This window comes from Stomoxys calcitrans, chromosome 5, assembly GCF_963082655.1.
Source record: "Stomoxys calcitrans chromosome 5, idStoCalc2.1, whole genome shotgun sequence".
Lineage (NCBI taxonomy): Eukaryota > Metazoa > Arthropoda > Insecta > Diptera > Muscidae > Stomoxys > Stomoxys calcitrans.
The window spans coordinates 86,723,797-86,748,354 of NC_081556.1; the positions used below are offsets into that span (position 1 = coordinate 86,723,797).

A 24,558-nucleotide genomic window follows, 5' to 3' on the forward strand; every position below is an offset into this window, starting at 1 on the left:
TACCCCCCACCAGAGGATGAGGTTAAACTAATTTCGTCATTCCGTTTCTCAATCTGAGACCTAACAAAGTATATATTCTTAATCGTTCTACCATTCCAAGTTGATTAGGCCATGTCCGTTCGTCTGTCGAAAACACATTAAAATTCGAAGGAGTAACACTAAGCGCTTAAAATTCTGCACAAATACTTCTTATCAGTGTAGGTCGGTGGGGATTGTAAATGGCCAAAAACATAAAAACCGATTTCCCGATTTTTCTTCATAAGCCTCTAGAGGACGCAATTCTTATCCTGTTTGGCTGAAATTTTGGTACGTGGCGTTTTGTTAAGACTTCCAACAACCGTATTAGAGTTGGTCCAAATTGGTCCATAACGTCATATAGATCCCATAAAAATCGCTTTAATGTTTTTTTTAAATACGAGTATTCCCCATTAAGATCTATACACTTTTGCATGCATTTGAACCAGGTTAGGTTAGGTTCGGAAGAGGGTGCAGATATTAATCCGCCCCATGCCACTATGGGCATACACCTAAGTCAGTAATCAGCTTGTTGTGCCCTATAAATGCAAAAAAAGTAACCTGAAAGAGAAAATCAGAGTTAGGAATTCCGTGTTACTCCTTAATTATTTTCCATGCCACTCCCCTAAGTTGGTTCATGTCTGGTTTAGTGTCCCCACCTAAGTGCCGGTATCTGTTAGACGCGAAAGCCGGGCAATGACAAAGAAAATGCTCCAACGTCTCATCATCTTCCCCGTATGCCCTTGAACCATGCGTTTGAACCAAATGTCGAAGCACTTTTGCTACTCTGATTGAGGTATCTTCAAAACATGGATTCTGAACGCATCAACCGATTCTCCTCAGGTGTCGAAAAACGTTGACCTCCCATTATATTTTTTATGTACGGGAATAAAAATAATAATAATCAAATCGATGTTTTGTGTGCTTAAAAATGCAATGGTTTTAGCCGATGTGTGAGAGCTCGCATTGTCGTTGTGAAGAGTCATCCGTCTTCGGCGGTTGGTTTTCCTGATCTCTTAGAAGACAACTGACAAACAAATGGTTGTGTACCACTCAGAATTGACTGTTCTGCGTTGTTCTAGTGGTACGATTGCGACATGTCAAGTTTTTCCGAAAAAAACAGGCGATCATTCGCTGGGAAATGCTTCGTGTGCGAGCAACTTTTGTTGGATTTGACTCATCTAAAAACACCCATGGAGTCGACTGCTGTTTACTTTCGGGCTCATACGAAGCACCGCCATCGTATTTTTTGAGCATTTCTTTCGACCAATCGACACGAGTGTTTTTTTTTTTGAGCGATTGACAAATGGTGTGGGTTCCAACCCGAACACTTTTTTTTGGCGATCAAATGTTCATGCAATCATGAATGTATGCTGGTTCCAGGTTGTCTTAATCTCACGATAGGTCACATGACGATCTTGCAATATCAGTTGGCGCACATCGTCAATGGTTTTTGGAACAACAACTGATTTTGAACAACCTTCACGAAATTCGTATTGGAGTGAACTACGACCTCGGTTGAATTCACCATACCATCGATATACACTGGTCCTTGATAGAGCTTCATCGCCAAAAATTGAATTAAGTTCATCGACGCACTGTTGTTGAGTTAATCTGCGTCGAAAGTCGTAAAAAATAATCACACTAAAACGTTCATGATTTAACTAAAATTTTTGGGCGAGATGAATCTTTTACGTTACTGTAAACAACACAAATAGCGCTCGTATGTCAAAATGTTCTGAGTACGTATTACCCCAAAAATGTCAAGCTTTACAATAGAGCTGTCAGTTGGCAGATTGGAACACAAGGGTTTTCCAGTCCCGTTTGAACATGGCGAGGAAAATACCATCTAACACTGCACGGAAGCTGGACATTGAAAAGCTGCAAACACAACAAATGGCAGCGGCATACTCCACTCGACTGACCCAACTGCTTGATGAAAGCAATCCTTGTTCCGATGATATAATGGCGCAGTGGCAAACTATTGCCTACTCCATGGAAAATGCCGAGAAATCCGTACTTTGGTAACGGAAGCCTCCTCCAAGAAACCCATGGTATGACCAAGAGTGTCGAGATGCTACTGAAGCCAAGAATGCGGCATATAGAACAACCCTGCAATCAGTAGCAACGCGCCAGATGAAGGAGAGGTATCGGGAGAAAAGCAGAGAGGAGAAACGTTTATTCCGCAGAAAGAAAAAGGAAATGGAAAGACGTGAGTGTGAGCGAATTGAGATGTACAGGAGTCAGAATGAAGTCCGGAAATTCTACCAAAGAATTAAACATCAAACCGATGGCTTTGGTGCAGGCACATCCTCCTGCAGAGACATGTTATCTGACACAGATAACATGCTGAGGATATGAAAAGAACATTTTACCCAACTGCTTGTGTCCGATGTTGGCGGCGAAGAGGATACCGCAGAACCAATCCCTGATGATGGTATAGAATGTTTATCTCCTAGTCAGAATGAGGTCCAAGTAGCAGTAACCCGATTAAAGAACAACAAGGCAGCAGGAGCCGACGGGTTACCCGCTGAACCATTTAAGACCGGAGGCAGTACGCTGATAAGGCGTATGCATCAGCTTATCTGTGCAATTTGGCTAGAAGAACGCATGCCCGATGATTGGAACCTCAGCATACTATGTCCCGTACACAAGAAAGGAGACAAGACGGAATGTGCCAACTACAGAGGAATAAGTCTTCTCCCCATCGCATACAAGATACTCTCAAGCGTACTGTGTGAAGATTAAAACCTAAAGTCAATGAGATAATGAGACCCTATCAATGCGGCTTTAGACCTGGTAAATCCACCCTGGACCGAACTGCGCCAAATTCTGGAAAAGACCCAAGAAGGAAAAATCAACACCTACCATCTCTTTGTTGATTACAAAGCCGCCTTCAATCCATCCTTTACGTTCAAAGGTGTTTCAATCCATGTCTGAGTTTGGTATCCCTGCAAAATTAATAAGACTCTGCAGGATGACACTTGCTGATACGCGTTTCTCAGTAAGAATAGGAAAGAATCTCTCCGAACCATTTAATACCAAACGAGGTTTCAGACAAGGAGACAGCCTATCGTGTGATCTCTTTAATATCCTGCTGGAGAAGATTATACGAGATGCAGCTGTGAATAGATATGGCACACTAATCACAAGAGAACACATGCTACTCGCCTATGCCGACGACATCGATATCATAGGTCGGTCACCGGAGGTAGTAACTGCAGCCTTTGAAAGAATCGAAAGAGAGTCAGTAAAAATGGGTCTGGCAGTAAATGGAGATAAGACGAAATGGATAGTTTCAACTCCCAAAAAGCCTTGCACAACCGAGCAGATAAAGAAAATGGAGAAGGTTGGGAACCACAACTTTGAGATAGTCAGTAACTTTATCTACCTCGGCACCGCCGTAATCGAAACGAATGACACCATTTTTGAGATTAAGCGAAGAATAATACTGGCAAACAGATGCTACTTTGGACTAAGTAAGCAGTTTAGAAACAAGGCCACCTCTCGACAGACGAAGATTACACTATTCAAGACACTAATACTGCCCGTGTGGTTATATGGTTCTGAAGCATGGGTACTTGTGAAAACAGGTGAGGCAGTACTTGGAGTATTTGAGAGAAAGATTCTTCGTAAAATATATAAACCAGTTTGCGTTAACGAAGAATATAGGCGACATATGAACCACGAGCTGTTTGAGCTGTATGACGACGATAGCATAGTTACACGCATCAAAATACAACGGCTGCGTTGGCTAGGTCATGTTGTCAGAATGGATGAAGAAGCTCCAGCAAAGAAGTCTTTTGAAGGCAAACACGGTGGTACACGCAAACCGGGAAGACCAAGAGCCCGATGGAAAGATCAAGTTGTGGGAGACACCTCGAAACTCGGTGTCAGAGATTTTAGAATGAGCGCAGAAGATCGAGGCGCTGGGAACGCTAATCTACGTTCGGCTAGTGGAACAAATATTCTATCATAGCCAATTAAAGTAAAGTGAGTAATACAACATTAGACCTTGTCGACTTAGAAGAGTCCAAACTTTTTATTGTCCAAAGTATTATGGACTCAGACACAATTTACCCAACAATGTACGGCTCGAGACAACTATGAGCACTACACAGACTGCAGCTCAAAGTTTCAGCCTGTGTGGTATTCATAGTTGTCGCGAGCCCTACATTGTTGGGTAAATTGTGTTCTTCGTTATCGCGAGAAGCTTAGCTGGGAGTTACCGAGAGTTTCCATAGGTTGCGGATAGTGATATGATCCATACGGAGCGGTATCGAGTGGAGAGTCTCAGTGAGAGGTCGGTCGGCACCGGCTCTGGCGTAAATATTGAGTGTCTATGATTCTTGATGGGATAAGGCGTGTTATTGGCGCTTTTAAATAATCATAGTCCATCATGTTCCAGCGACGATCGGTCGTATGGACCAGAACGAATTTGCTCATCTATAGGAGCTTGACAAGGATCGCCACCTCCACTTCCAAATGTGGCTACAACATCAACAACAACAATGCATATAAATGACAACCTCTTATAGCGCTACGTTTTCTGTTGAAGAGTTTCCCGGGAAATATGTAACCAGGAGTAGTTTTAGTGCTTCTAGGTAATTTGTTTGATGGGTTGGGCTCGTTAATTAATCAATAATAATAAGAACTAATAGCCAACGTATCTCAATCTGAGACAAATTATCTTTGTTTGCAGTTTGTGTATTTCAACATATTGCTGCTGCCAGAAAAAACATTTTAGTCATATTAAAAAAATTACACCGAAAAGTAGGAAAGTTTTTCGAACTTATCGTCATACCACTGTGCCTTGTTTCAACCATTAAATTTAACCGTACTTGGCAAATTTGCTAATGGTTTTAGTTTTCTTTCTTTTTTTTTTAAATCCAATTAAAGTCAATTGTTTGCCTGAAAATTGCAAATTAACCATAGTACGAGTATGCATGTATGTTGTTTTTGAACTGAAACCATTCAAGTGCTTAATGGTTCAAAATTGGGCGTTAGCATTGCCGCCGTAGCCACTTTTGAGCAGCAATGGTGAATGTTTATGACAAAGCAACACAAGAGGATATTGATAAGCAAGTAAAAAAATTCAATTGAATGTTTCATTGCATAATCTAAAACATTAATCTCCTATCCAAGATTGCGTGGGTTATTTCGATGTATCCTCAAATGGATGTAAGTCCGGTCCTATGTTAGGTTGGTTAATAGAGAAAGTTTGCAACCGGACTCTAGTAGACATAAAAAAGTCTAACGTACAACAGCGAAATAGATTGATGATAACGGTCTGGAAATAACACAAGTTGTTCTTTTTAGCAGAAGATACTCGGAATCTCTTGTTGCTCCTGTCTTATTTGGAGGAAAGTTTGTTGTATTTACTTAAAACGCTAAATACCTGGATGTTTTGCTGGACAGAAAATTTAATTTTGTGTTTGACCTTTTTAAAAGCGTGAAAAGCTAACTTTTGCCCTATACACCAGCAAGAGGAAAAGAGGTTCCTTGTTGGTTTTCCAGAAAACATTTTTAATAATTCCGGAAGAGTGTTCGTCCCCGCGATGAATAATACAATCTTCTGGAAGATTTTTACGCAATTGTTCTTCCGTATGAGTCGCGAAACACTCTTCTGCGGCAACATTAGGCAATCCATTGCGTGTGGGGAAGTTTTAGCAACTCTTTGCCAAGATTCTCTTATAACTCATTGCGTTTTAACCGAGCGTATGAGTCGCGAAACACTCTTCTGGGATATCATTGAACAATTCATTGCGTGTGCAGAAGTTTTAGCAACACTTCGCAACGATTCTCTTAAAACTCATTTTGTCATAATTGTCCGTAAGAGTCGTGAAACATTCGTCTAGGATATCATTGGACAATCTATAGGGTGTTCGGAAGTTTTTGCGACTGTTCGCGACGATTGTTACGCAACTCATTGCGTTATAATCGTGAAGAAGATTTGTTTATAAATCACCTGAGTTAACTTTTCGAGATTGTTTTTGTTTTCATACATGGTGCGTTTAGGACTTGTATTGAATTTTGTTAATCGATGTTTTGTTTTGAGCGGACAACTTCCACAACAACAACCAGAGTTCTCAATTGGCTTATATGATGATTGGTACTTAGTATGACGAATGTTACAAGTAAATATAAAATTTTTTTAAAGTTTTTTTTCGAAGTTGTTACGTTTTTCATGAACGAACTTATACATTTTTAGATCTTCCAAGCGAATAACGTGCAACTCTTATAGAATAATATTCAGTAAATATTACAAAACACTTATTTGTTACTTGTCCAGGCGAGTAATGCGCAAATCTTCCAGATGAATATTTTATAAATCTTCCACAAGACTAATTTTTTACTACCCCACACGATACTTCTGCGATTCTAAGATCTTCCGAGACTCTTCTGACATACTCTTTGGAAGATTAGGTTAGGTTAGGTTTAATTGGCAGTCTACCTTCAGACTCACTTAGATGTTTTCGTCCATTGTGATACCACAGGAACAGAAGAAGGAAGATGCCTTCTAGTTCCTACCGTTAAACCATCCAAATCGCTTTAAGAAGTCCAATAACTTGTGATTGTACACATCCACTAAATCAGACAGGTTCTCCAAGAAATGAGAACCTAAAATGGAACTCCTTCTGACTGCTAGTGGGGAAACACACATAGAAGGTCTTCTATAGTCTCTTCTTCTTCGATGTCCTCACAGCTTCTGCAAAAGTCATTGCTGGCAACCTTCAGTCTGGCAGCACGTTTTCCGATTAGACAGTGACCCGACATGACAGACATAATGACAGAGCCGTTTGTTCTAGCCAATGACCGCAAAGCAGTAGACCTCTTCAAGTCTAGATTAGGCCACATAGTTTTGGAATGCTCACAGCCCCCTCTTTGTGACCATCTATCATTCGTTTTAGGGTAGTTCCAAGTCTCGCAAGCTCGTTCGCCTTACAATCCCTGGTATATCTCTGTGGCCCGGCATCCAAAACAGGTGAATTTTGTACTGTTCAGCCATCTCGTTGAGAGATCTGCGACAGGCGCTTTTTGTTTTCAGAAATACGTTCTCCAGGGATTTAATGGCTGCCTGGCTGTGAGAGATTATATTTATGCAAATCGTCGTAAAAACATTAAATCTTAGTCATTCCACCACTTCCTTAGTTGCAAGGATCTCCGATTGATGCAGTGGTCAGTTAACCTTTTCGATATGACCATTTCTGGATCTTTAAAGTACATCCCACAGTACTTTTTATCAAAAAGCGGCTCAGCTAGGGTGTGTACGATTATTTGGCGATCATGTTTTCAGGGTTAAACCGCATGATATGTTATCTCTTCAAACATTTTTGATCGCCAACCAATATTCCGCGAATTTTCTAGATGAAGGTTATGATCGCGGACGAGGTCGTCTAAGAGTCATAGACGATTCCCCAGACGTGAGGAGTTGTGTCCTCAGGACGAATCTGGAATAGTGTTTCGCGAATCTTCCACAAGAGTTACTAAAGAGTAAGTCAGAAGAATCTTGGAAGATCTTAGACTCACACAGGAATCGTAACATATAAGTGTTTCAGAAGATTTATAAAATACTCTTCTGGAAGAGTTGCACATTACTCCTCTAGACGAGTCACAAATAAGTGTTTTTGAATATTTATTAAACATGTTTCTAAAAGTTGCGCGTTATTCGGTTGGAAGATCTAAAAAGCCATATCAATATTGGTTGTTCGTCAAAAACGTAACAACTACAAAAACTCAATTTTTTTTTTTGGGATTAGTTGTCATATTCGTCATTCGCCAATCATTATATAAACCACGTGAGAATTCTGTTTGGTGTTGTGAAAGATGTCCGCTCAAAACAAAACATCGAATAATATAATTCAATACAGGTCCTAAACGCACCAGTCATGAAAACAAAAACAATCGCGAAAAGTTAACTCAGGCGATTTATAAACAAATCTTCTGGACGATTACAACGCAATTGTTTGCGCAATAATTGTTGCAAAGTGTTGCTAAATCTTTCGCACACGCAATGGATTGTCCAATGATAATCTCGAAGAGTGTTTCACGTGTTATGCAGACGATTATAACGCAATGGGTGGTAACAGATTAGTTAAGAAGAGTTGGTAAAACTTCTGCACATGCAGGGGATTGTCCAACGATAACCCAGAAGAGTGTTTTACGACTCAAACGGACGATTAAAACGTAATGGGTTGTAAGAGAATCGCGGCGAAAGTTGCTAAAACATCCGCACACGCAATAGATTGTCCAATGACATCGTAGAAGAGTGTTTCACGACTCATACGGAAGAACAGTTGCGTAAAAATCTTCCAGAAAATTGTTTTTTCATCGCTTGGACGAACGCTCTTTCAATGTTATCAAAAATGTTTGTAGGAATTTGCTGTGTACTTCAGTTGCCAGGTTCCTTTGTATAAAGGCCCATGGTGTTATCGTCTGGTGAACGCCGATTAAAGAAATTTACCTACATTATATGGAATTTCCTCACAAATTCTGAAACTGGGAACTGCTAGCTAATTCTTCTGGATAAGATTCAAAGGAAAGTTCTGTTATTCTATAACACCTTTTAACAGGAAATCAAAGTGTGAATATAACCCATAAATTAACAAATTCAATAGTTAAGTGGTCTTAAAATGGACAAAATAATGTTTAGTCTTGTTTCTACAGTATCCTCTCAGTTTTTATACCCTCCACCATAGGATAGGGGTATACTAATTTCGTCATTCTGTTTGTAACACCTCGAAATATGCGTCTGAGACCCCATAAAATATATATATTCTTGATCTTTATGTCATTTTAAGTCGATCTAGCCATGTCGGTCCGTCCGTCCGTCTGTCAAAAGCATGCTAACTTTCGCAGGAGTAAAGCTAGCCGCTTGAAATTTTGCACAAATGCTTTTTATTAGTGTAGGTCGGTTGGGATTGTAAATGGGCCAAATCGGTCCATGCTTTGATATAGTTGCCATATAAACCGATCTCTGATCTTGACTTCTTGAGCCTCTATTCTCGTCCGATTTGACTGAAATTTTGCACGTGGTGTTTTGGTATTACTTCCAACAACTGCGCTAAGTATGGTTCAAATCGGTCCATGTTTTGATACAGCTGTCATATAAACCGATCTTGGATCTTGACTTCTTGAGCCAATAGAGCGCGCAATTCTCATCCGATTTGGCTGACATTTTGTACTCTCGTGACCTTCAACATACGCGTCCAATATGGTCTGAATCGATCAATAGCTTGATACAGCTCCCATGTAAACCTATCTCCCGATTTTGCTTCTTGAGCCCCTACAAGGCACAATTATTGTCCGAATGAACTGAAATATTACACAATGGCCTCTACAATATTCGTCATTCATTTATGGTCCGAATCGGATTATAACTTGGTATAGCTCCAATAGCATAACAGTCCCCATTCATTATTCTTTGTTTGCCTAAAAAGAGATACCTTGCATAGAACTCGACAAATGCGATCCATGGTGAAGGGTATATAAGATTCGGCCCGGCCGAACTTAGCACGCTCTTACTTGTTTAATACTCACGTACTTCCCAAGAACTTGCATCCTTTTGTTGCTATTGAAAAGAATCAATTTTTACGAAGTTTATGTTTAACTAGGTTCATAGACTTGTGTTTTTTATCTAAGTCTAAGTTGTCTTTTGAAGTGAAATCAAAGCCAGATCGCATATGAAAAACGTAAAGCAACCTCTTTGATTGCCTTTAAATGTTTTTGTTGACGGCGAAAACAAAAGAAACAATTAACAAAAGTAAAGTTTTCTATTTGCCTTGAACGTTGCCAACAATAGCAACTACAAGGGCGTATGGTCGAAGCTTAAAACGGACTGGAAGCATATCTGCCATATTTTCCAAGTTTAAATGAGAAAAGAAGGAACCTAAATCAATAGTCAATTTTAGGAAATGCAAACATTTGATTCATGATTAGAACATAGAAAAATTGTTCAAGCGTTCGTGATTTGTCGTAGAATTTTAAATTGATCTCTTTGTAAAATCTCGATGTTCGAATTGCTGGCTGTGCCCCAAAGATGGATTTCATATGTCCAGATAGACTTTAGAAAATCTTTATATAGCAAGGTTTTATTATTTAACAATAAGGTGGGTTTACGGTTAACGTTTTTTTTTTGGTTTTAATATTAAGCTGATGTCGTTTTAATTCTATATGTTTTCTCGAGTTTAATCTTCGACCAAGATAAATTCCGAGGTACTTGACCATATAGGCCGTTGATATAGTTATTCCTTTAGGTTAGGTTGAAAAAGAGGATTCGGATATTAATCCGCCCCATGCCACTATGGACATAAACCTAAGCCAGTAAACGGCTTGTTGTGCGCTCTAAATACTAAATAGTAACCTGGAAAAAGAAAATCTAAGATAAGAATTCCGTGCTACTTATAAAATCCATAATTGTTCTCCATACCACGCCCCTACGTTGGTTTATGTATGGAATTGTGTCCCCACCTAAGTACCGATGTCTGTTAGGCGCGAAAGCTGGACAATGATATAATAAATGCTCCAACATCTCATCATCTTCCCCACATGACTTACACATGCTATAACTTGCCGCACCGATTTTGCTTAAGTGACCTCGTAGACCTATGTGTGCCGTTATGATACCGAAAGCTTTACTGAACTCCTTCTTACTTCCTTTCTGTAATAGTCTCGTTTTCTCACGATTCGGATAACCCCATAGGATTTCTGCCGTCCTACCGAAAATCCGACAATTTCACTGCTCCACAGTATACACTCACGTTCGTCGACCACGGCCTAACCTCGGACTGCGTCGACCCGAAAGGCTTCGGATTAACCAAATTTATTGATGGCAGTCCTCTGGCCTTTACTGCTCTCTCATTTTCCCTCACTCAGCTATGCCCCGGCAACCAAACGATGCGGATTATGCCATTCTCAGAGAAGGCGTTAATCTCCTTCTTACACTACAAAACTGTTCATGGCTTTACCTTTCTGGTTGTCATTGCCCTGATGGTCAGTTTTCTGTCCGTAAAGATCCTCGCGTCCTCACGTGAACACCACACCACCTCACGCATTCCGTTATCGCCCAGATCTCTGCCAGCAGGATCGTATTATGGTCAGGCAGTCGACAACAGATCTCAGTCCTTGGGTTCTCAATGTAAACCACCAGTCCCACTCTGTTTTCTAGCTTTTATCCATCTGTATAGCATAATCTCCTAGATGGCAATACCAGAGTTCCGTCAATCCAAGACTGTGCCGCTGGCAGTAGTGCCCCGCACTCGACTTCAAGTGTCATCTCAGTATCCGATCGGAAATCTCCTCTAATCCATCCAGGTTTCCTATCGGCGCCTCGATTATACTTCGCTTATGGTATGACCTGCTGCCATCATCTATCCATACTCCCATCGCCTTTAGCCTCATAGCCACAGTGGCTGCCGCACGCTCTGTATGTCAATTGGTCGGATATCTAGAATAGTCTGCAGTGCCCTGGTGGGCGTGGTCCTCATCGCTCCGCCTATGCCAAGACAACATGTTCTCTGAACCTGTTGTATTATCTTTACGTTGCACTTTTTCTCCATCGCAGTTCACCAAACTACTGAGGCGTAAGTAAGTATTGGTCTAATCACGTTTCTGTAGAGTCAGTGGTCAGTCCTAGGATTTAGGCCCTATTTCGAGCCTACGACTCGTCTACATATTGCCCAACATCTGTGAGCCATTTCAGTGCGTCCCTGAATGTGACAATTCCAGTTCAGATTCCTGTCCAAGATCCCACTTAAGAATTTGACCTTGTCAGATATCGAAATCGTTCTATTGAGAAAACGTGGTGCGTTAACTTGGCCCACCTTCGTCTTTGTAGTGAACAAGAATATTTCAATCTCCTCAGGGTTAACATTTAGACCTCTGGGTCTAGCCCTGTCATATGCCATATGCAAGACCCTTTCGGCCCTTCTGCATAGCTGGTTCGGATCCTTACCCCTTAAAAGTATTATAACATCGCCTGCGTAGCAGAGGGGTTCAAATCCCTGCTCAGTCGGCATCCGTAATAGGTCATCATTTATGGTGGTCATCCATAGGAGTGATGATAAAATGCTCCCCTGTGGCGTGCCCTGTGTCACTTTCTCCCTTACATTTGTGTCATGGGACACAAAATTTATACACCTGTTCCTTAGCAATGATTTATCCGGTCTCTAAGTACCGGGTCCACCAAGTACTGGTCTAAGGATTGGATTAGCGTATCGGTTCGCACATTGTATAAATGCCACCTTTGCCTCCTTCCAGGACCTCGGAGTATATACAAGTCCCAGGCACGCTGTGAAAATATTGGCCAGGTGGCGCGTTAGATAGTCTGCCTCCTTTATAGTAACGCCGGAAATATTCCATCAGGTCTGGGTGACTTAAATGGTTTGAAGCTCCTTAAGGATTCCTTTTTCATAAATTCCGCAATTATAAACCTTCGATCAACATCATTATTCCAAGATTCCGTACGTCTTAGAAGTATTATAACATCGTCTGAGTAGCAGTGTGCCACTTTCTCTTATCTTTATAACAAGAGTCCCACAATTTATCCACCTGTTCCATGGCATATGGTTTATCCAGTCTCTACGTACTCGATCCACCCGGTACTGGTCGGTCCGCACATTGTTTAAAGCCCGCTTGATATCAATGCTTAGCGTCAATTTGTACGTCTTGGTATTGGAGGATTCTTTTATTAAATGCACAACCTCGAGCAGGGCAGTCTCCACCGACCTTCTCTCGACATAAGCATGCTTTTTGTATTTGAGCAGTTCGCTCCCACTTTTTATCATGACATCCACAATACGTTCCTCGGTTGTTAGTAGAAACGACGTAAGGCTTCCCTGCTTGGTCGTGTTGCTCTGTCGTACGCCGTTTGGCAACGGCGAGTTAAAAACTTGAACCGGACAGCACTCATTGAAGTTAGAGTAGTATTCCCTCTGTTTCTAAACGGCAAATTTGCATTCCTTGTAGTTATGATGTCTTACGCAGTATATATTTGAACTCGAAGCTTGTGAGCCATACTTTGGGTGTATGAAGATGGCAGTCACTTCTGGTGCATGGTTATTTTTGTTCCAGGTTATGCTTGATTTTAGTTGCTTGTAGCCCTGCTATTGTCGGTTGTTTTTCAAAAACTTTAAAGTCCTAGCCATTACATCCTTGGAGAACGTACTTCTAAACACAAAACCCGCTCTCGACTGTCGCAGATCTCTCATCGAGATGGCTGAACAGTTCAAAATTCATACGTTCTGGGTGCCGGGCCACGAAGATATCCCAGGGAATTTTAAAACGAAAGAGCTTGCGAGACTAGGAATTGCCCTACACATTCCAGGAATACTGGATGCTGTGGGTATACCTCTAGCGACATGTAAGCTAAGTTTCCAGGATCAGGCCCGAAGGACAACGAATGATAGATGGTCATAAAGAGGAGGCTGTGAGCATTCCAAAACTATGTGGCCTAATCTAGATTTGAAGAGATCTACTGCTTTGCTGTCATTGGCTAGAACAGACGTCTCAGTCATTGTGTTCGTCATGACAGGTCACTGTCTAATCGGAAAACATGCTGATAGACCGAAGGATGCAGAAGCTGTGAGGACATCGAAGAAGAAGAGACTATAGAACACCTTCTGTGTGTAAGTCCCGCACTAGCAGTTAGAATTAGTTTCACTTAAGGTTCTCATTTCTTTGAGAACCTGTCTGATTTGGCGGATGTGAACATTCGCAAGTTATTGGGCTTTTTAAAGCGATCTGAATTGTTCAACGGTGGGAACTAAAAGACATCACCCTTCTTCTGTTCCTGTGGTATCACAATGAACGAAAACGTCTATATGAGTCTGATTTGCAGACTGTCAATTAAACCTAACCTACATTACAAGTACATCCAGAGAAATCATTGGTTGGAATTCGATTATAGGTATAAATTGATGATAATGGTAAATAATTTTTAATTATCAGCAATTTTCTTAGTTCAGTAGTGAATATGATTACGATACTTTTGAAAGCATTAAATGGAGATGTTCATAATCAATCTATGGGTTGTGCCAATCATTTGCATAAATAATAAATTTGTTTTGCCAGTAGTTGTTGCATCAACTTCTTATTATTTGAAAATTCCTTACGGAGCACATACAAAGAGTTAGCTCAACTACGATTTCAGTTACATGCATACAATTTCTGTTTCAGTTAGTACTACAACAAATCAGTTACTTTAACCGAATGTGTTATTCGTTATATTCGGAAAAGCAATCATGTTATTTCTTCTCTGTGTTATGTATGGTACAATTATACTACGTAAAAGTTTTAGAAGCCTGTATTTCAATTCGCGCACATCATATTTACGAGGAGCCCACTGAATTGGAATTGGATAAGCCAGCATAGTTCAGCTGTTGGTTATTGACCGTGATGCAGCTATTTTATCATGTTGGCGTAGTCCGTTTTGTAATAATAGTTCCAAGACACGTGAAAGCAATTTTCCTTTCCTGGCTTGATATTTCTTTGTTTATTGTAGAAAATCTATCATCTTGCATATTTACATATTCTTCAAATATTCTTTAAATAAAAAACATAAAAAATATGACAAAAGTCTAAAACTGAGATTGAAAGCTGGGACGTTTTGTGTGGTCGCCATTCCTATGTAAAATTTAGAGATATGACGTCCCAGACCAGAAAATTGAAACCAAAAGTTCCTCAAGGTAGGATGACATCTCCAACGACACTGTAATACCTCTACATATGTTCTATTCTAAGACCTTCTTACGATACAATAAAGACATCAAGCCCCAATGTTGATGACATCTGCCATAAGTTAAACTTCTAAACAAGAATTACCAATTTAATCAGTTAATTGGTTGGGTACTTGAAGATATTTAGCGCAATATCTTCGTCAACATTCATTTCGTTATAGACAGAGCAAGCAAGCGGCAAGTTCCTCTGTAACACTTCACTTTATAAAAATTCTTTACGATGCTTTGAACATTTAAGTTTTGTGTGTGAGTTTTTTTTTCTAATGAAAAGAGTAATCTTTTTCCGGAAATGGACATTGATATTTGGTTGCTCTTGACATTCAATCATTTGAATTTTCTTTGAGTTTATACGTTCTATTGATTTTTTTCATTATATTCGTTTCAGATTCCAAACAAATGTCCAAGAATTCTACTTTGTTAATAAGGTAAGAAGTCATACCATGTTTATTTTGTCTTACTTCCAATTTTTTTTTTGCATTGCCAGCAGCTAATTGGATATTTTGTGTCTTTTTCGTATTTATTTTCGTTAATTATAAGTTTGTTAAGTGATTTAAACATTTTTGAAGATATTTCAGGTTCATCTTTAGGTATTTGTCTAGTTCGTCATTTTGTAGATGGGTATTGTTTCATAACTATGTAAGTCAAGTGTTTTCTTGCGATAGGTGTATACTTAGCCATATTCACCTGCACTCATCAAAGCCAATTAAACAATGTTTTTCTACGATAAAAATATTATGCTAATTATTCATTTGTGAAACCAGGGACATTCTCATTTTGGGTTTTCATCATAATGGATGTGTGTGTGCTAATCTTTTTAACATTTGATCTATGCAAAATCTTGAAGCTATTGAAAATCACTGCAAAAATTGTATCGGATAATAATGTTGAGACACAGACAATTGTTCCCAAAATTTGTTTTGTTTTCTCTTTTCATTTCTCTTCGAGATGAGCTCAATGATCGCAGAGTTTTTTTATATCCTTCACCACAGGATGGGGGTATACTAATCTAGCCATTCCGGTTGTAACACCTCGATATATTCGTCTAAAACCCCATAAAGTAAATATATTCTTGATCGTCTCAATATTTTGAGTCGATCTAGCCATGTCCGTCGGTCCGTCTGTTGAAATCATGATAGCGGTTGAACGCGTAAAGCTAGCCGCTTAAAATTTTGCACAGATACCTACTATTGATGTATAGTTCAAATGGGATCTGAATTCGAAGATAGTCCACTGGCTCTACAGGAGCGTGATTAGACCAATACTTACTTACGCCTCAGTAGTTTGGTGGACTGCTTTGGAGAAAAAGTGAAACATAAGGAACATGCAACAGGTTCAGGGAACATGTTGTCTAGGCACTGGAGAATATTCTAGAAGGTCATGGGGGATAGAGTTCCAAAGCTGAACGGCGAATATGAATAGAGAGAGAGACTAAGCTACGGTGTATCATTGGTATCAATTTTTTTCCTCGGTTCGACCTTTCAAATCTAATTCTTTCAAATAAATGAGATGGTGCTTGTGTATATATTATTTTATATAAAAAGGCCAAATAGATATGGGGTAATTGAATGTGGAGTCACGGCGACAAAGACCAACTACATAGCGTACTACACTGTTGTAGAACATAGCGATCTACCGGCTGCGTCGAGAATCGCAGTTAGCAAATAGTTCACAACTGTAGAGAAGGCTAGGTATAATATATGACTTTGCAAACAGTATTCTTATCCAAAGAGAAGTAAATTGTTGAGTGGCTCAAAGCGAGCGAAGCTTAGAATACCCTTGGCCAACAAAATGTTCCTAATGAATGTCACCCCCAAGTTCTTCGCACGATCTCCAATCTCTGATTAGCCACAACAAACACAGGGTCGCACGTGTAACGTGAAACCCTTTTCCTAATAACCATGCACTTGGACTTTAGGCGATTAAGGCACAAACCATTAGCATTTGCCCCATAAATCCGAGCAGGTCATGGTTCATCATCCCGACATGGTCTTCTATTGGGTTGCCCAAAAAGTAATTGCGGATTTTTCATATAGTCGGCGTTGACAAATTTTTTCACAGCTTGTGACTCTGTAATGGCATTCTTTCTTCTGTCAGTTATCAGCTGTTACTTTTAGCTTGCTTTAGAAAAAAAAATGTAAAAAAGTATATTTGATTAAAGTTCATTCTAAGTTTTATTAAAAATGCATTTACTTTCTTTTAAAAAATCCGCAATAACTTTTTGGGCAACCCAATAGATATTCCTTAGGACTACTTATATAGACCTGTACATCATCCGCATACATGTGGGCCTTGCAAAATGAGAGCTGGTCTGACAGGTCGTTGCTGTATAAAGAAAATAGAATTGGACCCAGAATTGATCCCTGGGGCATTCCTCGAATAACAGGCAAGGGACTAGAAACAGCTTACTTCGAAATCATGGATTGGGTACGATAGGAGATATATGACATAAACGAACAGACGAAGACGAGAAACGAAACAGGTGTCTTGGATTGATGGATCAAAGCTAGAGGACAGAGTGGGCCTCTGGATCTACATTGAGAACCCGAGGACTGAGATCTATTTTAGACTGCCTGACCATAATACGATTCTGCAGGCGGAAATCCGGGCGATCACGGAATGCGTTAATTAGTGTGGTGCTAACGCGAGAACGTTGAGAGTGAACATCTTTACCGACAGTGAAATTGCCATAAGGGCAATAACAACTAGGACGGTAAGGTCACGAACAGTCTTGCAGTGTAAGAAGGAGATTAACGCCTTCTCTGAGGATGGCAAAATCCGCATCGTTTGGGTGCCATGCCATGACGGAGTAAGGGGAAATGAAAGGGCAGACGATTTGAAGGAGATTAACGACTTCTCTGGAGATGGCAAAATCTGCATCGTTTGGGTGCCATGCCATAAGGGAGTAAGGGGGAATGAAAGGGCAGACGATTTGGGGGTGAAGGCCAGAGGACTGCCGTTAATAAACTTGGTTAACCCGAAGGCTTTCGCGTCGGCGAAGTTCGAGTTAAGGGAGTGGGCGACGAATGCGCATGCAACATTGTGGAACAGCGAAACGGTCGGTAGGATGGCGAAAATCCGGCTTTCGTGTCTAACAGATATCGGCACATAGGTGGGGACACAATACCAGACATGAACCAACATGGGGGAGTGGTATTGAAAACAAGGATTTTGTAAGTAGCACCGAATTCCTAACTTAAAAAAAAATTTTTAGAGGTTACTTTATAGTTTTAAGAGCGCACAATAAGCCGATTACTGGCTTGGGTGTATGTCCATAGTGGCATGGGGCGGATTAATATCTGCACCCTCTTTTCAACCTAACCTAGCCTAACCTACCATTGATGTAAATCGTTGGGGATTGCAGATTTAGATATGGCTCCTATATAAATCCATCTCCCGATTTGACTTCTTGAGCCCCTGGAAGCTGCAATTTTTGTCAGATTTTGCTGAAATTCTGCATGTAGTGTTCTGTTATCACTACCAACAACTTTGTCAAGTAGGTTTCAAATCAGTCTATAACCTGATATAGCTCCCACATAAACCCATCTCCTGATTTGACTTCTTGAGTCCTTACAATCCGCAATTTTTGTTCGATTTCGCTGAAATTGAGCATGTAGTGTTCTGTTATCACTACCAACAACTTTGTCAAGTAGGTTTTAAATCAGTCTATAACCTGATATAGCTCCCTCATAAACCCATCTCCTGATTTGACTTCTTGAGTCCTTACAATCCGCAATTTTTATTCGATTTGGCTGAAATTTTGCATGTTGTATTATGTTATGACTTTAAACAACTGTGCCAAATACGGTGCGAATCGGTGTATAACCTGATATGGCTTCCATATAAACCGATCTCCCGATTTGACTTCTTGAGCCCTTACAAGCCGCAATTTTTGTCCGATTTGGCTGAAATTGAGCATGTAGTGTTTTGTTATGAATTTTAACAACTATGCCAAATACGGTCCAAATCTGTCTATAACCTGATATAGCTCCCATATAACCCGATCTCCCGATTTGAATTGTTGAGCCTCTAGAAGCCGCAATTTTTGTCCGATTTGGTTAAAATTTTGCATGTAATGTTCTGTTGTCACTTCCAAAAACTGGGCCTAGTATGGTCCAAAGAGGTTTATATGGATGATATAGCACCCATATAAACCGATCTCACGATTTGACTTCTTGAGCCCTTACATATATCAATTTTTGTCTGATTTGGCTGAAATTGAGCACGTAGTGTTTTGTAATGACTTTTAACAACTGTGCCAAGTACGGTCCAAATTGGTCTATAACTTCCCGATTTGACTTCTTGAGTCCTTACAAGCCGCATTTTTTATACCCAACACCAAAGGAGTGAGGTATATTCATTTTGTCATACCGTTTGCAACACATCGAAGTATCCGTTTCCGACCCCTATAAAGTATAAATATTCTTGATCAGCGTGAAAGTCTAAGACGATCTAGCCATGTCCGTCCGTCTGTCTGTTGAAATCACGCTATAGTCTTTAAAAATTTAAATATTGAGCTGAAACTTTCCACCGATTCTTTTTTGTCCATAACCAGGTAAAGTTCGAAGATGGACTATATCGGACTATATCTTGATATAGCTCCCATATAGACCGATTTGCCGATTTAGGGTCTTAGGCCCATAAAAGCCAAATTTATTATGCGATTTTGCTGAAATTTGGAAAAATGAGTTATGTTAGGCCCTCCGACATCCTTCTTGTATTTGGCTTAGAACGGTGCAGATTTAGATATAGTTAGTCGATTTAAAGTTTTGGGCCCATTAAATTCGCATTTATTGTCCGATTTCGCCGAAATTTGGGACAGTGAGTTTTGTTAGGCTTCTCGACAACTTCCTGCATTTTGGCCCAGATCGGTCCAGATTTAGATATAGGTGCCATATAGACCGATCTCTCGATTTAAGGTTTTGGCCCTATGAAAGGCCCAAATTTGGGACAATGAGTTGTGTTAGGCCCTTCGACATCTTTCTGCAAGTTGCTTCAGATCGGTCCAGATTTGGATATACTTGCCATATAGACCGATCTCTCGATTTAAGGTTTTCGACCCATAAAGGGCGCATTTATTGTCCGATATCGCCGAAATTTGGGAGAGTGAGTTGTGTTAATCTCTTCGACAACTTTCTGCTTTGAGGCCCAGATCAGTCCAGATTTGGATATAGGTGCAAATAGACCGATCTCTCGATTTAAGGTTTTGTGCCCATAAAGGCGCATATATTGTCCGATTTCGCCGAAATTTAGTACAGTGAGTTACGTTGGGCCCTTCAACATTATTCACCAATTAGGGTCAGATCGGTCCAGATTGGGATATAGCTGCCATATAGACCGATCTCTCGATTTAAGGTCTTAGGCCCATAAAAGTTGAATTTATTGTCCGATTTCGCCGAAATTTGGGACAGTGAGTTTTGTTAAGTTGTTCGACAACTTTTTGCATTTTGGTCCAGATCACCCCAGATTTGGATATAGCTGCCATATAGGCCGATCTCTCGATTTAAGGTTTTGGGCCCATAAAAGGCGCATTTATTGTCCGATTTCGCCGAAATTTGGGACAGTGATTTGTGTTAGTGCCTTCGACCTCCTTCTTCAATTTGGCCTAGATCGGTTCAGATTTGGATAAAGCTGCCATATAGACCGATCTCACGATTTAAAGTCTTGGGCCCATTAAAGGCACATTTATAACCCGATTTCGCTCAAATTTGATACAGTGAATCATGTTAGGCTTTTCGACATCCGTGTCGTATATGGTTGAGATCGGTCTATATTTGACCAAAGACCAATATTTTGTTCTGGAAAATTGAACAACGACTTGTATTTATTAGGCCACTCAATATCCGTGTAGAATTTGGTCCAAATCGGACCATATTTTGATAAAGCTGCTATGGGGGCATGAATAATGAATTTTTCACCGGATTCTGACGAAATGTGGTTTATATATATAACGGAGGTGGTGGGTATCCAAAGTTCGGCCCGGCTGAACTTTTACTTGTTTTCATTAGCTCGACAACCTTTGGAACCTCTCTCGTACTTTATTTACCCCCTCAGATTAGACAGATTACCATCTGCTTTCTAGAAATTTCATTTAAGTTTTTGCAGTTTTAATTTTTTTATTGTAATTGATTTCATCTGCATGGCCTTGATGATATCCATTTTATATTTATTGGCTGTTATTTTATGGTAATTTAATACCTTTCTTTTTCTGGTCTATTAACTCTGATGCAATTAGTTGCACATGCCAATAATAATTGGCGTCTAAAGGGAATTTTAAATATAACTGCCATTCACCAGAAGAGAATTTAAATTATTCTCTGATAGTGATGCAATTAAACAATAATGCACGTTCTCTGTTCATAAGCTTGATTAAAAGATGCCTACGGCTGTCATGTTAACACAATGACGGATGACCTATAAGCACATCCTTCCTTGCATGATGTTGAAACGGATGATCCGTGATGCCAACAGGTGCTCTCAATCAATTTGAATGGGAATTGTCATTTAGTAAATCTCTGCAAAACACATTTAGCCATATTCACATTTCAATTCATCAAGGTAGCCTATTATCTCTGCATGTCCTCTAAATGGGTGAAAAGTATTGTCATCAAGAGTTTATGCAAACGACAGATGACAACGCCAGGTTGTGGCTCTACAATCAAGGCTAAAAAGGTTCCCTTTGATATATGGGTGTTTTTCAAATGACAGAACAGAGTGTGTGAGTAACTTCAACTGACGTATCACATTCAACAGTGTCGCTGATACGAAGTGTTACCAATTCAAACCATCACGTTTGTTTTTTTTTTTTTTGTGAAAATGTAATCTAAATTTGGGAAATCCATTATTTTTACTAAGTCTTCAGTCTTGACTATTGTACTAGGTCGGTCAAGAAATGAGTTGAAAGCTGCACGAATGTATTCTGGTCGTGCATTTCCTTACAATGGTTTTTTTCTGCCTATCCATGCCATATTTTTATACCCTCCACCATACAATGGAAGGTATACTAATTTCGTCATTCTGATTGTAGGTTAGTTTGAAAAAAGGGGGCGGATATTTATCCGCTTCATGTTACTATGGACATACACCTAAGCCCGTATTCGGCTTGTTGTGCGCTTTAAATACTAAAAAGTAACCTCGAAAAAGAAAATTTCCGTGCTGCTTAAAAAATTCCTCATTTTTTCCGTACCACGCCCCTTAGTTGGTTTATGCCTGTAATATGGCAGCTATATCAATCCCTAAGTCTGCCACCTAAACCTAACCTCACCTAGCTATTGATGTAAGTCGTTGAGGATTGCAGATTTAGATATAGCTCCCATATAAACCGGTCTCCCGATTTGAATTCTTGAGCCTCTGGAAGCCGCCCATACCACTATGGACATACACCTAAGACAGTAATCGGCTTGTTGTGCGCTCCAAATACTAAAAAGTAACAACGAAAAAGATAATTTCCGTGCTGCTTAAAAAATCCCTCATTTTTTCAGTACCACGTCCCTTGGTTGGTTTATTCCTGTTATTGTGTCCCCACCTTAGTGCCGGTTTCTGTTAGCCGCCAAAGCCGGGCAATGATGTTGGAAATGCTCCAACGTCTCATCAGCTTCCCCGCATGCCCTACACATGCCGCATCGATTTTGCATAAGTGAGCTCGTAGTCCTATGTGTTCTGTTATGATACCGATAGCTTTACTGACCTGCTGCTTGCCTTCTTTCAGCAATAGCCTCGTCTTCTCACAATCCGGATCTCCTATAGGATTTTTGTTGCTGTTGTTGTAGCAGTGCGATGTACACTTGGCGATGAAGGACTTAATCGGATCAATCCGGTACATACAACCGGCTGCCATGGGATTTTCGTCGTCCTGCCGACCGTCTCCTTTCCACTGCGTCGACCCGAAAGTCTTCGGGCTAACCAAGTTTATTGACGGCAGTCCTCTGGCCTTTACCGCCAAATCGTGTGCTTTTTCATTTCCCCTTACTCCGTTATGGCCCGGCACCCAAACGATGCGGATTGTGCCACCCTCAAAGTAGGCGTTAATCTCCATCTTACACTGCAAGACTGTTCGTGACCTTACCGTCCTGGTTGTTATTGCCTTTATGGCAATTTTACTGTTCGTAAAGTTTGTTAAGAATCGACGTCCTCGCGTTGGCACCACACCACCTGCAGGACCGTATTATGGTCAGGCAGTCTACAACAGTCTAAACAAGTAAAAGCGTGCTAAGTTCGGCCGGGCCGAATCTTATATACCCTCCACCATGGATCGCATTTGTCGACTTCTTTTCCCGGCATCTCTTCTTAAGCAAAAAAGGATATAAGAAAAGAGTTGCTCTGCTATTAAAACGATATCAAGATATGGTCGCTTCGGACCACAATTAAATTATATGTTGGAGACCTGTGTCAAATTTCAGCCAATTCGTATAAGAATTGCGCCCATTGGGGCTCACGAAGAAAAATAGAGAGAACGATTTATATGGGATCATTATCGGGCTATAGACCGATTCAGACCATAATAAACACGTTTGTTGATGGTCACGAGAGGATCCATCGTACAAAATTTCAGGCATATCGGATAATAATTGCGACCTCTAGGGGTCAAGAAGTCAAGATCCCAGATCGCTTTTTATGGCAGCTATATCAGGTTATGAACCGATTTGAACCTTATTTGACACAGTTGTTGAAAGTAAAAATAAAATACGTCATGTAAAATTTCAGCCAAATCGGATAGGAATTGCGCCCTCTAGAAGCTCAAGAAGTCAAATCCCCAGATCTGTTTATATGACAGCTATATCAGGTTACGGACCGATTTCAACCATACTTGGCACAGTTGTTGGATATCATAACGAAATACTTCGTGCAAAAATTCATTCAAATTGGATTAGAATTGTGCCCTCTAGAGGCTCAAGAAGTCAAGACCCAAGATCGGTTTATATGGCAGCTATATCAGGTTATGAACCGATTTAAACCATACTTGGCACAGTTGTTGGGTATTATAACAAAACACGTCGTGCGAAATTCCATTCCAATCGGATAAGAATTGCGCACTCTAGAGGCTCAAGAAGTCAAGACCCAATATCGGTTTATATGGCAGCTATATCAGGTTATGAACCGATTTGAACCATACTTGGCACAGTTGTTGGATATCATAGCAAAACACGTCGTGCAAAATTTCATTCTAATCGGATAAGAACTGCGCACTCTAGAGGCTCAAGAAGTCAAGACCCAAGATCGGTTTATATGGCAGCTATATCAAAACATGGACCGATATGGCCTATTTACAATACCAACCGACCTACACTAATAAGAAGTATTTGTGCAAAATTTCAAGCGGCTAGCTTTACTCCGTCGGAAGTTAGCGTGCTTTCGACAGACAGACGGACAGACGGATGGACGGACAGACGGACGGACATGGCTAGATCGACATAAAATGTCACGACGATCAAGAATATATATACTTTATGGGGTCTCAGACGAATATTTCGAGTAGTTACAAACAGAATGACGAAATTAGTATACCCCCCATCTTATGGTGGAGGGTATAAAAACATTGGTTGTCATTGTATACCTCCAGGCCCACTCTGTACTCTAGCTTTGATACATCCGTGTAACATGATTTTCCAGATGGCAATCCAAGACTGTGACGATGGCAGAAGTGCCTCGCACTCAACATCAAGTGTCGTCTCAGGGATCCGATCGGAAACCTCTTCCATGTTTCCTATCGTCGTCTCGACTTTACCGTGATAGTATGAGCTGCTCCCATCCTCATTCTATTCTCCCATCGCCTTAAGTCTCATAGTCGCAATGGCTCCCTCACACTTCATCT

General features: G+C 40.4%; 1 protein-coding gene across 2 annotated transcripts in view; it reads left to right on the forward strand.

The window, feature by feature from the left end:
- Nucleotides 1–24,558, forward strand: part of LOC106085266 (protein FAM13A) — a 186,542-nt gene that overhangs the window by 5,618 nt on the left and 156,366 nt on the right. For both annotated transcript variants that reach the window (XR_009398532.1, XM_013249431.2), the window contains exon 2: nucleotides 15,136–15,175. The gene's annotated coding sequence lies outside the window, so the exon portion shown is untranslated. The remainder of the gene's footprint in view (nucleotides 1–15,135; nucleotides 15,176–24,558) is intronic.